General features: G+C 41.3%; 1 pseudogene; it reads right to left on the bottom strand.

Moving 5' to 3' along the window:
- Positions 1-233: 233 nt before the first annotated feature.
- Positions 234-1,299, bottom strand: LOC101096450 (annotated as a pseudogene).
- Positions 1,300-17,345: the final 16,046 nt, after the last annotated feature.

The following is a 17,345-nucleotide window of genomic DNA, read 5'->3' as shown; positions in this document are numbered from 1 at the left end:
TGTGTTAGTAACAAATTAATATTTGTAATATACAGTGTTCCTGAGAAGGTATAAAGACTTGGAATTGTTTTGTTTAAAAAAACATACAGTTTAATAAATAATAGCATAGTTCCAAAAGACACATAGTGAGAATTTATGAAAACAAGAAGGAGAGACTTCAATTCAGTTTTTTATTTGTCCTGAGCCATCGTGCCTACCTGTTTGTAAATGATGATTCTTATTGTAGTTGTGTTTTAATTAGTTTCAACATGACAGCATACTAACAAAATTGTCCAGCCTTTTTGAGATATAATTGGCATGTAACAAATTATTAATGGTATAAGGTTTTAAATTTGCTCCATATTATAAATTGTGAGTGTAATTAGGCATCATTTCCAGTTGACACATTAATCCACAGGTAATGTGATGTCTCTTAAATTATGCTTGTGGCAATTAAACCAATAAATAGCAGTGAGAAAACTATTGATAAAATACAGGGAATGTTCATTTCTATATATTCTGGCTTATATGTATTTTAAGTAAAAGGACAATTTGAAGTAGGACAAATGGTAACCAGCTACCAAGAAAACAGGTAATGAGCTCAGTCAGGAGTACTTTTTTAAAGCTCACTATATAACTAGATGGATGAAAAGAAAAATATAGGAGACTCTCATTCCTATAGAAAGATATCCTAATAGCCTTTACTAAAGTAGTAACTTCTGACCAAGATGTTATTAAAGCTATAAATAAAATCAGCCATGGGAAATGACAGACAGTAACTCTGAATACTCAAGTAGAAAGGACATTGATAAGAATAAACATTCTGTGCCTTCACATTTTGGTGGATAGTTGGATCTCCCAAAACATAAGCAAGGACTGAAATCCAAATGAAAATTACTGTGAAGAAATAAAATAACTTTTGATTCTTAAATGGAAGTTTGGTGGTTTTAGAGAAAATCAGAAAGTAATTTATACATTTTATCAAGAAACCTGGATGATACAAAAAGCCATGATTAAAGGAAACAATTTCAGTAAATAGGCAGATGTTGTATTCAGTAAACTTAATGCCTAAAAATATGTCATAAAATAGGTCATAATGGGCATATTTGCCAAAAGTAAAAGAGCAATGAACTCTAATGAGATGCAAAAATATTCCATAAAACCTTGATAGGTATTTTTCCTTCTCATTCCTAGCATGAGTATCTTCAATAACATGTCCCCAAGTATAATCAATCATAGCAAAAAGTTAACACCGAGGGTCTGGTTGGTTTGATGTAACTGCCACTGAAAAGCACAGTTCTTTGAAGAAAAAGTGGCCATATTTTTTTAAATTAAATTTCACAAAGACTGCTGAAATACATTGAATAAAACACTGTTTCATTTTCTTTTTCATCCTCTGCTTTCTCCAATAGGTCTTTCTTGGATGATGATATTTATTTTTTATTTAGGTTTTACTGCCTTCAAACATCTTAGTTTTTGTTCCCTATCATTTTGCTATAGCAAAATGCCAGGTGAGTAAGCTCTGAGTCATTTGCACAAGTGTGAACGAAAGAAGTGCCTTTCCTCCTAAGTGAACCTTCCCCAGCAGGCTAGCTGAGCATGGTCACTTCTGATGCAGAGGATGGTCCTTGCAGCAGAGACCACGCAAGGTGTGGCAGTTCACGCTGTCGCTTAGTTTCCCAGACTCTGGGCTAGAACAGTCGTGTTGTGAGGTCACCACCAGGGCAATTTCAGCCAAAGGGCCCAACTGTCAGAAAGAGGGGCAGGAACCCCACGCGCTCCCTTGGTTCTGCCCTGCCTTGTGCGGAAGGAGGAGGAGCCAGACGACTGCGTGGCTGAACCCTCAAGACCTGCCAGGGGTGTCCGCAGGCTTGTGACCAGGAGGTGCAGACATAGGCGCCAAGCTGCGTGCTGCTTTTGTATCCTCAGACCTGATTTAAACTCATTTTTTTTAGTTTTTGTTTGGTGTGTGTGTGTGTGTGTGTCTGTGTGTGTGTATGCGTGCGCAAGTGTGTGTGCATTTTGTAAATTTCTTTGTATTTTCTATATAGACGTTATTATTGAATCAGGGCAGTTCTATTTTTTTTCCTTTCCCATTAATTTGCTTTTATTTAGTTTTCTTATCTTACTTGTTTTAGGGGCTAGTTTACTGTTTGTTTGTTTTTTTTAAGTAAGAGTGGAGAGACTAAGAATAATTTCTTTGTTTTCAGTCTTAGTGGTAAACACTCTGTCTTAGCCATAGGCTTTTTTTGTAGATGTTCTTTATCAAGTTTAGGAAATTCACCCCTATCTTAACTTTCTGAAAGTTTGTACCATGAATTTGTGTTGGATTTTGTCAGGAGTCTTATGTGCTCCTTCACATAATCATGTTATTTTCTTCTTCAGCTTATTCAGATAACATTAATTGAATTTGGAATGTTGCAACACTGAGTACCTGGAGAAGCTCCTACTTGACCATGATATATAATTTGTTTTTATATGGTGTTGGATTTAATTTGGTCATATTTCACTAACAGTTTTTGTGCCTGTATTCATAAGAGATTTGATAATGTGGCTTTTTGGTATTGTCTTCATCTGGTTTAGGTAACAGATTAATATTGGCCTCCTCCAATGAGTTGGGAAGATTTTCCTCCTCTTAACTTTTGAAAGAGATTGTGTAGATTGATGTTACTTCTTATTTAAAGAAGATTCTATGATTCATAGAATTTTCCAATTAAATCATCTGTTCCTGGGTCTTTCTTTTTGGAAGATTTTTTAATTAAAATTTAATTTCTTTAGTAGTTTTGTGCTATTCAAATATCTAATCTGATAATGGAGTATAAGACAAGCTGATAGGCTGCAAACACCCCCCACCCCAAGGTGGAATATGTGTGATATTCCTCCAGCACTCCTGGCTGCCCAAGAAGAAAGGAAAGGGAAGAAAACAAATGGTTAACTGATAGAGATCACAGTCCTCCAGGACATGAGTTTCCATCATTTTAAAATATCTTAGTAAACTACCAGAAAAAGGCAAACTTCTCAATAGCTTAATCTCCAGAAACCTATAGACTCTGTTTCCTGGAGCCCCAACATCACCCTCCCCTCCATAGTGATGTGGGGAACAAAGGCAAGAAGGAAATAGCAGATAAAATTAAATTTCCTTATAACCTGCAGTCAATTGACAACTATTTGAGGCAGGCAAAGTAAAACATTTCTCCAGGAACTCTTTGCTGTCTTAATGTTAATGCTTTCCTAGAGGGAAAAACAACCTTAGCTTGACAATAGCTAGGTCTCCAGTATCCTGTGAGTCTTCCTCAGCATATGAAAATCTCATTGGAAGCTTCCCCTGGACTTTACCTCCCCCAACTCCCAAATATATGCAGTCTCTCCACAGAGTCCTGGGCAGCTCTTCCTGCCCATCGGTCCTGTCCCCTGCTTTAATAAATCATTTTTGCACCAAAGATGTCTCAAGAATTCTTTCTTGGCTGTTGGCTCTGGACCCCACCCTTACCTCAAAACCTCATCATAATGTTTTATGAGTTTTGACAGTTTTTGAGGAATTGCTCCATTTCTTCTAAATTGTTGAGTTTATCAGCATACAGTTGTTCATGGTATTCCTATATTATGGTCTGGATCACCCAGCAGAAGAACCAAGCGGTACTCGGAGACCTTGGAAGGCAGGAGGTTTATTTTACACCAGTGGGCTCAGAGGAGATCATTCTCCAGAGGTCTGAGTCCTGAGCATAAGCAGCAGGGACAATTTATAGTCTGTTTGTTATGCCCAGAATTCGTGATCCCCAAAGACCACCAGGGAGCCGAGTCCGATGCAAAAGCAAAAGAGCCTTTATTCCAGCTAGCTCAAGCTCAATCCCCTACCTGCACTGATGCAGTGGTGAGATACCGGAGAGAGAGAGTTTCAAAAGCACAAAGGTTTTATAGGGGTCTAGGGGCAGTTGGTGAGGTAATGGCTGTGGCCTCAGCCGATTGGCTGGGGAAGGGTCGTGGACTCAGCTGATTGGCTGGGGAAGGGTCAGAGTCCTGTTATGAAGGTCGCTGTGCATGTTTTGATCGGGAAGTTTGAACGGGTGAGCAGGAGGTTACTCAAGGGGAGGAGGCGTGGTCTGAGGTTTCTGTGATTTTCCCAGAAAGGGGGCATGTCGGGGACATAGTCACTCAAGGTGGAGGACACAGAACAAGATGGAGTCTGCTGGCATAGGTCCGCCCTTTCATGTTCCAGCCTGGCAAGCGGGGTGGGAAGAAAAACCAGGAAGGGGAGTCTTTGGGCAGGGACTGGAATTCCCCTATCAGTCCTTTCAGCCACTTATAACAGATTTTTCCCTATCAATGGAATATCATTCCAGAATCTGCAGCTATTAAAAAGCATAATATAGGAATACCAGACCAGTTTCCATAACATTTGGTTCCCTGACGAGGAATTTCAACCGCACTGGCCCATTGTTGCCACCTATTTGTGAAAATGGCAAGGCAGTGATGGAATTAGGAATCCCAAAGGAGAATGCATGCCCTGCTGAAATTTCAGCAGTCTCCCACTCAGTTGCTTCAGGCCAGCCCCGCTCTGCCTTTCTCACCAGACTCAAGAGACTTGGCAGGTGAGAACCTGCATCAAATGTTGGATCCCAATAAGGCTTGGGGCCCCAATTCTGTCCTGTTCAGCCCACCCATAGTGGTGGAAGGGGGACCTGATCACTCCCCAGAGACTTCAGAGGTCTCACAGTTACAGGGCCCCAATTCAGTCTGATCCACCCATAGTGGTCGAAGGGGACCTGATCACTACCCGGAGACCTCAGTGGTCTCACAGGTAGAAATTCTGAGAGAGGGAATGTAATAACCTCTGGTGTGTATGTGAGTGTGAATGTGCAACTTGGTCTGGCTTACCTGCCAAGTTCAAGTCTGTGGCTCTTGGGCGGTCACCCTTAAGGTCCCCAAAACCCCATGGAGTCTGAGTCTTCCAGTCTGAGTGGGCCCGTCTGTGATTCTGGGGTGAATGGCATACAGTCTATGGCGGCATCAGAATAGTTTCCGATTGTAAGTCACAAATCTGAGACTGCTATGGCTAAGCATCACCTAAGTTCCTTTGGAACATGGCCAGATGTGCATGTGACTGGTCTTCTCATTAGAGGGGGCATCCCTATCCCTCTGTCTTTGTGACTCCATCTCATGGAAACGTTACAGAGTCAGGACAGAGCAAAGAAGGGGTTTTCGGGAGACTATGGAATTAAGATAACCGCTGGCAAGTTAAGGACCCTATGTGTGTTAGAATGGCCCATTTTTGGTGTAGGATGCCCCCCAGAGGGAACTTTAGATGTCCCAACAGTCTGCTGCATCTGGCATGTTGTCTCCAGAGACACAAGTTACCTTGATCAGTTCCCATATATGGACTCCTGGCTAGATATTGCCCAAACACTTTCCCCTTGGGTGTGATTTACCTGCAACAAACAGGGACAGGCTAGGGTCTTAGTCACCTCGACAAAATGGCCCCAGGAAGGTCAACAGAAGTCCTGACCTCCACAAATTCTCGCTGGTGATCCGGAGGAAGAACCAATCTTGCACCCCCCCCCCCATATGAACCTCCTGGTTCCCAATACTCCACCACCTTCGGTCTCCCCACCCCTCCAGACTCAGCAGATCCTCTCTCCCTTGGACCAGAGGCCATATTGGACCCTCAGCCAGGTGTAAGTGCCCTCCAGATGCTGGCCCACAGCCACCGGTACCAAGAGGCTCTCCTCTGGCGGGTCCTAGCAGGGGCTAAGAAGGCCATGAATATGCACAGCACAAAGGAATCACTCGGGGATTATTATGAGAGGCTATGCGAGGCTTACACCCCATTTGACACCCTCCTCAGCCAGATCCCAGGCTCTGCCAGATGTATTACCTGCCTAGACTTAAAGAATGCCTTCTTCTGCCTCCTGTTGACTCCCCCAAGCCAACCCTTGTTTGCCTTCAAATGGACCGAACCAGACACAGGGCGTCAGATGCAACTGACTTGAATGTGCCTCTCACAAGGGTTTAAAAAACTTGCCTGCCCTCTTCGGAGAGGCACTGGCCAAAGACCTTTCCGGCTTTCCAAGGGAAGCCTCACGCTGCATCCTTCTCTAGTATGTGGATGACCTCCTTTTTGCCAGCAATACCTGAGAGAATTGTACAGAGGGCACAAGGGCCTTCTTACAGCTCTTGTCAGACTCAGGGTATCGGTTTTCATGGAAAGAGAGCAGTATAGCTGGAGTAAAAGAAGGTCATCACCTCCCTACCCCAGCCCCAAACTAAGAGGGGGCTAGGAGAATTCCTGGAGGCTGTGGGATTCTCCCATATCTGGATTCCCAGATTCTCACAAATAGAAAGACCCCTCTATAATCTCTTGTTAGGGCTGGATCGAGAACACTCTGTCTGGACAGAGGAGGCTGAAGCTGCCTTCCTAGAGATAAAGACTGCCTTGGGGCAGGCACCAACACTTGGCCTGCCAAATATAAAAAAGCCTTTTATTCTCTTTGCACATGAGAAGGAAAAGGTCACCTTCGGGGTTCACACGGACAGTTGACCCTTGGCAATGGCCAGTAGCATACCTGTCAAAGAGGCTGGACCCAGTAGCATGGCTGGACCCAGTAGCAGGATGGCCACCGTGCCTTAGGGCACAAGCGGCCACAGTTCTGCTCATTAAGGAGGCAGATAAACTCATCCTGGGAGAAGAATTAAATGTCAAGTTTCCCCATGCTGTCTCATCTCTCATGCTCCTCCAATTCTCAGTTAGCACAATACCCCGGGCTCCTCTGTGAGAATCCACAGGTCACTCTTAAAACAGTGTGGACACCAGAAGGGAGACAACCCTACAGCATGAGGAAATTGTCTAGCAGACAAGGCAGCCAAGATAGCAGCTAATAAGGAGGTAGACATAGCTCCCTGTGACCCTCACCAGGAGTTCAAAGAATAAATTGACCCCCCCCCCGTTTGGCCTGCTGGCCACAATCCACAGTGATAATGGACCTGCGGACACCAGCCTCAAAGCTCAGGAAAAGTAGAGTGAATGAATTGCACCCTCAAGGGAAACTTAGCCAAGTTTTGTCAGGAAACAGACCTCCCATGGCTGGACCTGTTGCCCCTGGCCCCCCTGCATGCCCGTTGCACACCAGGAACTCAAGGTTTCTCCCCTTTTGGGAGGCCTCCTCCATGTCTAGGGGGCCTCCCAGAAAGTAAATAAGAGAACAACTTCAAGCTTTAGGGGCCACTCTAAATGAGTTACAATGATACCATAGACAGGGCACCAATCTCTTTAGAATCCCCTGTACACCACTTCTCACCAGGGGACTCAGTCTAAGTCAAAGACTAGAAAAAAGACCCTCTCAAACTACAGTGGACTGGGCTTCATATCCATACCATATACCATGATTCTGGCCACCCCTACTGCCCTCAAGATCACAGGTATCACTCCATGGGTCCACCACTACAGAGTTAAGAGGGCCAATCCTGAGGAGCCACAGACTTGGAAGACTGACCCAAATCCGATCTTAGCTTTTCAGCCCGATATCACCCCAGAAGCTGGCTGGTCTACATACAGCAGAAGCTTGAAAAATTGCTGGTCTGATAAAATAAATAGATTATCCTTACTCCTTGTCATCGGATTGGCAGAGGTTGCCCCTAGAAAGCTGGGGAAACAGCGAAAGGTTCCTGTTCATACTCACCTTCCTCTTATGGATAGGATGTTTTGTTGGTATTGATTACCTCCAATCTGGGCTGCATTTGTAAGAGCAGGGCACTTTCAGTGGAAGAATCTGGGGAGTTTAAAAGCTTAAATGTGGGGGCGCCTGGGTGGCTCAGTCGGTTAAGCGTCTGACTTCGGCTCAGGTCACGATCTCGCAGTATGTGAGTTCGAGCCCCGCATCAGGCTCTGTGCTGACTGCTCAGAGCCTGGAGCCTGTTTCAGATTCTGTGTCTCCCTCTCTCTCTGACCCTCCCCCGTTCATGCTCTATCTCTCTCTGTCTCAAAAATAAATAAACATTAAAAAAATTAAAAAAAAAAAGCTTAAATGTGGTGTAACCTCTTTCAGTCTGCTGGTTTGCCTGCCAGTAAGGAGGTTGCCAATGCCATTTTGGGGAAGTGTTTGCACTAATGTATGTACCTCAAGCTTCAGGAAAAAGAGATTAAATGATTCTCAGGATAAAAGTTGGTGCTTAGGTTAACCTTCAGCTTTATGCCCAGGCTAAATGAGCAGTGTTACTATCCATCCTCCTAGGGGCAGGAATAGCCATGGGGATAGGGACTGGCATAGGAGGCATAGGCTCTTTTGTGGGACTAATGAGTGGCCGGCTCCCTAGTGTCCCTGCAGAGCCAAAAAAAAGTTCCCTGGCAGGAGTTGTCCTCCAGAACAGATGGGCACTTGACTTCCTCACTGCCGAGAAAAGGGGCACCTGCATCTTCCTTGGAGAAGAATGCTGTTACTTTATAAACCAGTCAGGAATAGTCACAACCAAAGTCAGGGAACTGAGAGAAAGGACCAGCCCAAAATAAATAAAGATGATGCCCTCTAATACAGCCTAGATCTGTTTAAGGGGGGGATCATAGGGGGGGATGATAGGGAAAAATCTGTTATAAAATGGATGATAGGACTGATGGAATTCCAGTCCCTTGCCCGAAGATTCCCCTCCTGGGTTTTTCTTCCCACCCAGCTTGCCTCTCCAACAGACTATAAATTGTCCCCACTGCTTAGGCTGGGAGCTCAGATCTCTGGAGAATGAGCTCCTCTGAGCTGTGTAAAATAAACTTCCTGCTTTCCGATCTCCAAGGGCCACTTGGTTCTTCTGCCAGGTGATCCAGACCAGTTTCTGTAACACCCTATCTGGTTTTGGTGATATGTGTCCACTTTTGTATTTTTATTAGAATTGCTAGAAGCTTATCAATTTCAGTAACAGTTTTGAAAAAAACTAACATTTAATTTATTTGATTTTTCTCTGCTGATTTCCTATTTTCAGTTTGGTTTCTATTTTGGTGTTTATTATTTCCTTTTCTGTAATTTCATTTATTTTTCTCTTCTTTTCCAAGTTTCTTGGGATAGAAACTTAGATTACTTAATTTTTTTCTAATGTAAGCTTTCAGTGTTGTAAATTTCCCTGTCAGCACTGCTTCAGCAGCTTCATTTTAATTCTGCTTCATGTATATTTTATTTCCTTTGTGGTCTCCTCCTTGACCCATGGATTATTCATAAACACATTGTCCCATTTTGATTTGTTTAGAGATTTTCCTATTGCCTTCTTGTTAGTGATTTCTTGTTGCATTCCATTATGTTCAAATAACACATTGTATGATATCAATTACTTTCAAATTGTTGATGATTGTTTCGTGGTCAAGGAAAAGGGTCTAGTTTGATCAGTGTTCCATGATTACTTGAAAAAAATATGTATCCTGCTGTTATTGACTGGAATATACCCTATATATACTGACTATATACTCTATATATAGTCTCTCTCTCTCTCTCTCTATATATATATATATATATATATAGTCTCTTAAATTTCACTATGGCAATTAAACCAATCAATAATAGCAATGAGAAAACTATTGATAAAATACAGACAGGGAATGTACATCTCAATATACACTGGCATATATGTACCCACCAGAGCGCAGGTTTGTGGAAGTTGGTGTAAGCAAGTTAGGTGGCCAGTTGGAGCTGCTTCCCTCAGGTGGCTCTGTGTTTATACTTAGGGGCAGGGAATAGAAATGTGGGCTGCCAGCTCCTTTGTTCCAGGAGAGGGGTCTCCTTAAAATGCTGCCTCAGGGATGTGCTCTAAGAACAATCCACCCACTGTGTGCCCCAAGAACTCTTCAGATTGTTGTTTCCATGCCCTCTGCCCCGTGTTGTTACCCTGCTTCCTCTCCAGAAGTAAGGCACCCAAGCATCGCTAACCTTTAAAACTCCACTCTTTAAGCCCCACCAGTTGCAAGAACTCCAGAAAAATCAGCCCCTCTCTTTTTCCCAGCCAATGACTTTGGGGAAGTATTCACTTTGTGTGCTCCCCTGTGTGCTCCTCTCCCTCTGTCCTTTCTCCAAGACCATAGCTTCCTCCCCTCCACAGCATCCATGGTCTGTTTCTTCCTCAATCCGTATCTCCGCACTTCCTACCTTCTTTGATGTGGCCTTAGTTTTATAATTTGTTCTGTCAGTCTTCAAGCTTATTTCTGGGGTTTTTAGAATGATTTGATAGTTATCTGGTTATGTTCAGGGAACTAGATGAGCCTAGCATCTTCTTATTATGCCACCATCTTAGCTACTCTACAAGGATAAAACATTTGAGCTTCAGTTACTACCTCCTACTTTGCAAGGTCATTGCAAAAATAAAATGAATTATAGAAGAAATCATAGCAAAGATGGTACTAGGGGCGCCTGGGTGGCGCAGTCGGTTAAGCGTCCGACTTCAGCCAGGTCACGATCTCGCGGTCCGTGAGTTCGAGCCCCGCGTCAGGCTCTGGGCTGATGGCTCAGAGCCTGGAGCCTGTTTCCGATTCTGTGTCTCCCTCTCTCTCTGCCCGCCCCCCCCCCCCCCCGTTCATGCTCTGTCTCTCTCTGTCCCAAAAATAAATAAACGTTGAAAAAAAAAAAAGATGGTACTGATGATGATGATGATGATGATGATAGACTGATTACAGTAGGTTTTGAAGTTGAGAACTGTGATATTGCTAATTTTGCTCATTTTCAAGATTGTTTTGGCTTTTCTGGGATCTTTTTGTTTCCTTATTAAGGGTCAGCTTGGCAATTTCTGCAAAACAACAAAAAAAGCCAGCTGGGGTTTTGATAAGGATTGCATTGAATCTGTAGATCTGTTTGGGGAGTATTGCCATAGTAACAATATTAAGTTTTTCAGTCTGTGAACATAGGATGTTTTTCCTTTTATTTAGATCTTTTAAAATTGTTTTCAATAAAACTTTTAAATTTCAGTGCACAAGTCTCATAATTATTTATTAAGTTTTATCCTATGTATTCTCTTCTTAATGCTATTATAAATAAAAATTTTAATTGTATTTTTAGGTTGTTCATTGAAAGTATATAGAAATACAACTGATTTTTGTATATTTATCTATCTTGCATTTTATGAACTTATTTATCAGCACTAATAGTTATTTTGTGTATCCCTAAGATTTTCTATATGGAAGATCATGTCATTTGCAAATAGAGATAGTTCTATTTTTATTTTTTTTCTTTATTTCATTCTATTACCTGACTGCTCTATGTCCTCATGTATAGTGTTGAAGTGTAGAGAGCAGACATCTTTGAGTTGTTTCCGACTTTAAAGTGAAAGCTTACTATCTTTCACCATCAAGAGTCTTTTTTTCCCATAGGTGCTCTCCAACAGATTGGGAAAATTTCTTTCTAGTCCTACTTTGAGTGCTTTTTAAAAATTATTGAGTCATCTTATATTTTGCAAAATACTTTTTCTGCATATATTGATATTATCATATGGTTTTTGTCCTTTATTATGTTAGTATGCTTTATTACTTTGATTTTCATATGTTTAACCAACCATCCATTCCTGGGATAAATCCAACTTGGTCATGTTGTATAATCATTTTTATATGTTGCTAGATTCAGTATATTAGTATTTTGTTTGGAATTTTCTTTTCTATTCAAAAAGTGTTGTTCTATGGTTGTCTTGTATATCTTTGTTTGGCTTTTGTATCAGGGTAATAATGCCCTCATAGAATTAATTGGGAAGTGCTCCATTCTCTTCTATATTTTGTAAGAGTTTGTGATGAACTGATTATAATTCTTTAAATGTTTGATCGAATTCACCAGTGAAACCATCTTGTCCTGAGCTTTCCTTTGTGGAAAGTTTTTGGATTACTAATTTAATGTCATTTCTTCTAACACTTTACTATGGTCTAAATGTTTGTGTCCTCGCCATGAAAATTTATATGCTGAAATTCGAATCCTAAATTATTGGGAATTAGGACCTTTGGGAGATGATGAATTCATAAGGACAGAGCTTCACAAGTGGGTTTAGTGCCCTTGAGGCTCCACATAGCAATATAACCCCTTCTATCATGTGGGGACACAGTAAGAAGATAATGGCTATGAAGCAGGAAGACAGCTTTCTCTCACTAGTATATGTGCAGCCGAAGCTAGCACGAGAGCTCTCACTAGAAAATATGACCATGCTGGCACCTTGATCTTGTCCTTTCCATCCTTCGCAGCTGAAAAAAATAAATTTCTTTTGTTTATAAGCTATCCTGTTTATGTTCTTTTTGTCATAGCAACCCTAATAGACTAAGACATAAAATTGGTACTGGGAGTGAGGTTGGTACTATAACAAATACCTAAAAATGTGCAAGCATCTTTGGAACTAGATGATGGGCAGAGGCTGGAAGAGCATGGAAGTGAGTTCTAGAAAAAGTTTACATGCCATGAACAGATAGATCTTTAAAGGCAATTCTAGTGAGGATCCAGAAAGAAGAGACTTTCTATCTTCTTAGAGAATATCTAAGTTGTTGTGAATGGAATGTTGGTAGAAATACTAATGGTAAAGGTCCTTCTGATGAGGTCTCAGGCATAAGGAATGTATTGAAAACTGGAGGGAAGGCAATTCTTGTTATAAAGTAGGACTTGGCTGAATTGAGTCCTAGTGTTTTGCAGAAGGTAGAACTTGTGAGCAATGAAATTGGATGTTTGGCTGAAGAAATTTCTAAGCAAAGCTTTGAAGGAGTAGCCTGGTTTCTCTTGAATGATTATTTTAAAAATGTGAGAAGAGAGAAATGACTTTAACGTGAAATTATTAATATAAGAAGAGCAGAACTTCAAAATTTGGGAAGTTTTTACTCTGCCAACATAGAACAGAATGAAAAAAAAAACTTGCTTGGGAGAGAATCTAGAGGGTGTGACTAAATTTGATTAAGTATACTAGTATGGATAGCCCATCTTAAAAGAAAGTAGGAGCTATTCATCAAGACAATGGAGTGATTAGTAAGCCATATAATATAAGCCAGGACCTATTGTCCAAACCATGGGAGAATGATCCCAACTGTGTTGTAGAGATCATCAGGGCTGCCTCTCCTATCACAGGCTTAGAGTAAAAAGTGCCTGTGGTGGGCAGAAAAGTTTCAAGATGATAGTCCTCGTATTCTACCACCAGGCTCCTAGGACACAACAAGTTCAGCTCTGGAGGGCCCAGGTGCAGTTAGGTTCAGGGCAGCCACCTCTCCAGAGGGCACAAGCAGTAAACCTTGAATATACATGGTGCACAGGGTACACAAGGCATTGGAACATTGTTCTCTTCATCTAGATTTCTAGAATGGAGCCTCTGGGAAATGTAAGCATGCAATCCAGGAAGAGAGCTGCTGCTATGGAGGGACCATTGACTGATAGAGCCATGGTGATGAGGTTTTGGGGGTGATGGTGGGGACTCCATAGCCAATGGCCAATAAGGAATTATTTAAGACATCTTTTGTGCAAAAGGGTGATTTTATTAAATCACAGGACAGGACTTGTGGGCTGGAAGAGGTGCACTGGGGTTGTGAAGAGTGGCTCCTTATATATTATGAAGTTGGGGGAAGTAAAGTCAAAAGGGAGGCCTCCAGAGGGACTTTGATATGCTAAAGAGGACTCCTAAGACACCTGAGGCCTTGCTATTGTCAAGCTAAGGTTGTTTTTCCTCTAGTAAGGCATTAACATTAGGATGGTAACTGGTTCCTGGAGAAATGCTATACTCTGTTTTTGCCTCAGGTATTTGTCAATGGGCTGCAGGTATAAGGAAATTTAATTTTACCTGCCATTTCCTTCTTGCCTTTGTTCCCCATATCACTATGTTGGGGCTCCAGGAAACTGAGTCTATAGGTTCCTAGATATTAGGCTTGTGATAAGATTACCTTTATTCTTGTAATTTACTACAATATCTACAAACAGATGGAGACTCATGTCCTGTATGACTGTGATCTCTATCAGTTAACCATTTGTTTTCTTTGTTTTCCTTTGTTCTTGGGCAACCAAGAGTGTCTGAGGAATATCACACATATCCCACCTGGGCCTAGGATGGGGGTTAGCTTGTATTTTGCCCTCAGTCTGCTTTATGCTCCCTCATCAATGGGAATGAATTTCCAGCCTGAGAGAGCTACAGGCACTCCATTCCAACCCCTGAGAACTGCTGCATGGATATTACCATGCAGAGCCATAGAGGCAAAGCTACCTAGATCCTTGGAGATCCAAATCCAACCCCAATGTGTCCAGAAGGAGTGATGATAACCCCAGTGGGCCTGAAAGGCTAGGCATTGAGGCCTTGAGGTTTAGGGTTGTTTGCTCTGTTACAGAACCAGGCTGCAACGCTGGTGGAAAAACCAAGCAGCACTCGGAGATCTTGGTGGATTGGAGATTTATTTAACACTGGCAGGCTCAGAGGAGACTGTTTCTCCAAAGGTCTGAGCCCACAATGCAAGTGGGGAGGGTAATTTATAGCCGACAGCCTCCATATCTGTGGGGGTTTTCACTGCACAGCAAACAAAGGAAGAAAAACCTGGAGAAGGTCTCTAAACTATAGACCAGAGTTTGTTTTAGCCCCATCAGCCATCTTTGATGTATTTTATTTACTTGTCCAACAGCTCCACTAGATTTTAGACTTCCTGGGACAAGTTAATCCTTTTTTAATCTTCTATCCTTTCCTTTTGGAATGGGAATGTCTATCCTATGCCTGTCCCACCACTGTATTTGGAAGCACATAATTGTTAATTCACAATTTCATAACTTAAGACCAATTTGTTCAAGGATGAAACATCTCATCCATATTAAATTAAGATGATATTTAAGATAAACCTTTGAAGTTAAACTTTTGAGTAAATACTGGAACAAATGAAGACTCTGGGGCTAGTGGGATGTAGTGAATGCATTTTGGATGCAAGAAGGACATGAATTTTGGGTAGCCATAGACAGAACTCAATGGTCTGAATGTTTTTTCTCCCACTGCCCCCCCCCCCCAATTTTTTTGTTAAAATTCTAATCCTCAAGGTAATGGTACTAAAATAAATGAGATCATAAAGGCAGAGCCTTCATCGACATGACTAAGTTATAAAGATAGAGCCCTCATAAATGTACTTTATGAAGGATGACTTGCATATCTCCCTAGCTTTCTCCACCATGTGAGGACATTGAAAAGATACCAACTGTAAACAAACAAACAAACAAACAAACAAAAGGATTCTCATGAGAACACAACCATGCTGGCATCTTGATCTTAGACTTCTATGTTCAAGAACTTTGGGCAATAAATTTCTGTTATTTTTAATCATCCAGTTTATGATACTTTTGTTATAGCAGTCTGAATGGACTAAGACACATGTCCATTCAGATTATTTGTTTCTTCTTGAGTCAGGTTTGGTACAAAACAAAACAAAACAAGCCAAAGTGGTGTCACTTGTACTAAGCCCCATGCCAGCCAACCAAGACTTAATACCTAGCTTGTTGAACTTTTGGTCTCTCCCAGAAATGGAACTTTAAATTAATAAGTCTGGAATTTTTTGACCAACACTAATGAGGTAATCTGCATGATAGATGTCCACCCTTCCCCCAAAGAAAGATGACCTAGCCTAAAATAATATTTTCTTTTATTACTTCTTCATTCCCATACCTTCTGATTATACAAAATGCTTTCATTTTGTACACCTTATTGGAGCTCCTTTTTATTTCCTAAATGGGATGCTGCCTGATTTATGAATCATTGAATAAACCCAATTAGATCTTCAAATTTACTATTTGAATGTTGTTTTTTAAACATATTTATCAGCAGTATTGAGACCTGAAGTAAACTTATGACAACACTCAGGGACAGTGAGAAACACAGGTATGGTGTTTGCAAACCTCCTTTCAGTTCTCCTTTTTACTGTTTCTGAAAACTATGGGTAAGTACCTCTCAGTTCTCAGCTCTTCTTTCTTTGTGTCAAGTTCTCAATAGAATTGACTTTCCAACACAGGGCAGGTCAGCTTTAGCTGGTAGATGACTGTACCAAGAGCCAAGTCCTTAGTCTTTCAGACTGCAAATCCCTAGTTTTTGAGTGAAAAACTCTCAGCTTTTAAATCTGTCAGAAGATCCATGTGGGAACTGTTAGTGGCAGTGTGGAGCCCCAGTCTTTAGCTTGAATTTCTTGAGTTCTGCTGGATAAATTCATTCCCCAGTTAAAGATTCTAAAAGAATTGTTGGTGTGCACAGGGCCTTAATCTGTGGTCAGGAAGTAGTAAAAATCTCTTGATTACTGCTGATATATTAAGGTACACATGTTTGACATTATTTCTCTTATTTTTTGGAAATAAAAAATAATTGTTAATGGGAATATCAGAAGTAAAAAGAGAGGTGCCTGGGTGGCTCAGTCGGTTAGGTGTCTGACTCTTGATTTCAGTTCAGACCATGATCTCACAATTCATGGTTTTGAGCCACATGTCAAGATCCATGCTGACAACATGAAGCCTGCTTGGGATCCTTTCTCCCTTTCTTTCTGCCCCTTCCCTGCACACATACTCTGTCTCTAAATAAATAAAACTAAAAAAAAAGGAGTAAAAAGAAAAACTTGAAAAAATTGGTGGCATTGATCAAGCATTTAAGAGCTGTTAGTCTGTATACCACTTAACAAAAAGACTCTTATATTAGGATAAGTTGATCATGGAATGAGTTAGGTTGACACAGCCTAACCTCAAGAAAATGCCCATGCAAATAGGTACACTGTAAAATACCACACAGTCTCCAGCCTGGTGGCACATCTCTTTTAGGTAATAGTTCAACTGTCAGAGACTCAAAGCCTTAGCAATAAATAAATAAGTAAATGAATAAAATCTTAAAATCCAGACTTGAGAGTGCCACCTTTAGGCAAAACTGTTTATTTTATGTCTAAGAACTGTAGTCCCAGAAGCTATAAATATCTACAAAAACAGCAAAGTCTTACTAAAAACAACCTAGAATTAAATTGCCACAATTAGGAACAATCCAATTAGATAAGATCACTTATTTAAGAAGGACACTTGAGAGAGAGAGAAGGAAATAGTGGAGTAGGAAGGTCCTGAGCTCACCTCCTCCCATGGGCACACCAAGGCAACAACTACATGTACTGCAACTAACTCTGAAAATAACTAAAAGACTGGAAAATAGATGTCTCACAGCTAGTCATGGAAAAAAGGCCATATGAAAAAGGGTAAGAGGTGAGGAGATGCACTCAGGAACCAAACACCCAATGCAACTACCCACAAATTAAGGGATATAGTAATAATGGAGTAGTGAGGAATTCACACACTATACTGAGCACCCTGGCCCTGAGAAAGCAAGACCCCATAATGTACGGCATTGCATACACTGATTTAGTGGGACTTAACTTTGTGAGCTTTAAAACTCAGCCAGTTTTGCTACTTATATCA

Source organism: Felis catus, chromosome X (assembly GCF_018350175.1).
Source record: "Felis catus isolate Fca126 chromosome X, F.catus_Fca126_mat1.0, whole genome shotgun sequence".
NCBI lineage: Eukaryota > Metazoa > Chordata > Mammalia > Carnivora > Felidae > Felis > Felis catus.
Note: the sequence above shows the minus strand (reverse complement) of the source record. Positions and strands in the feature narration are given on the sequence as shown.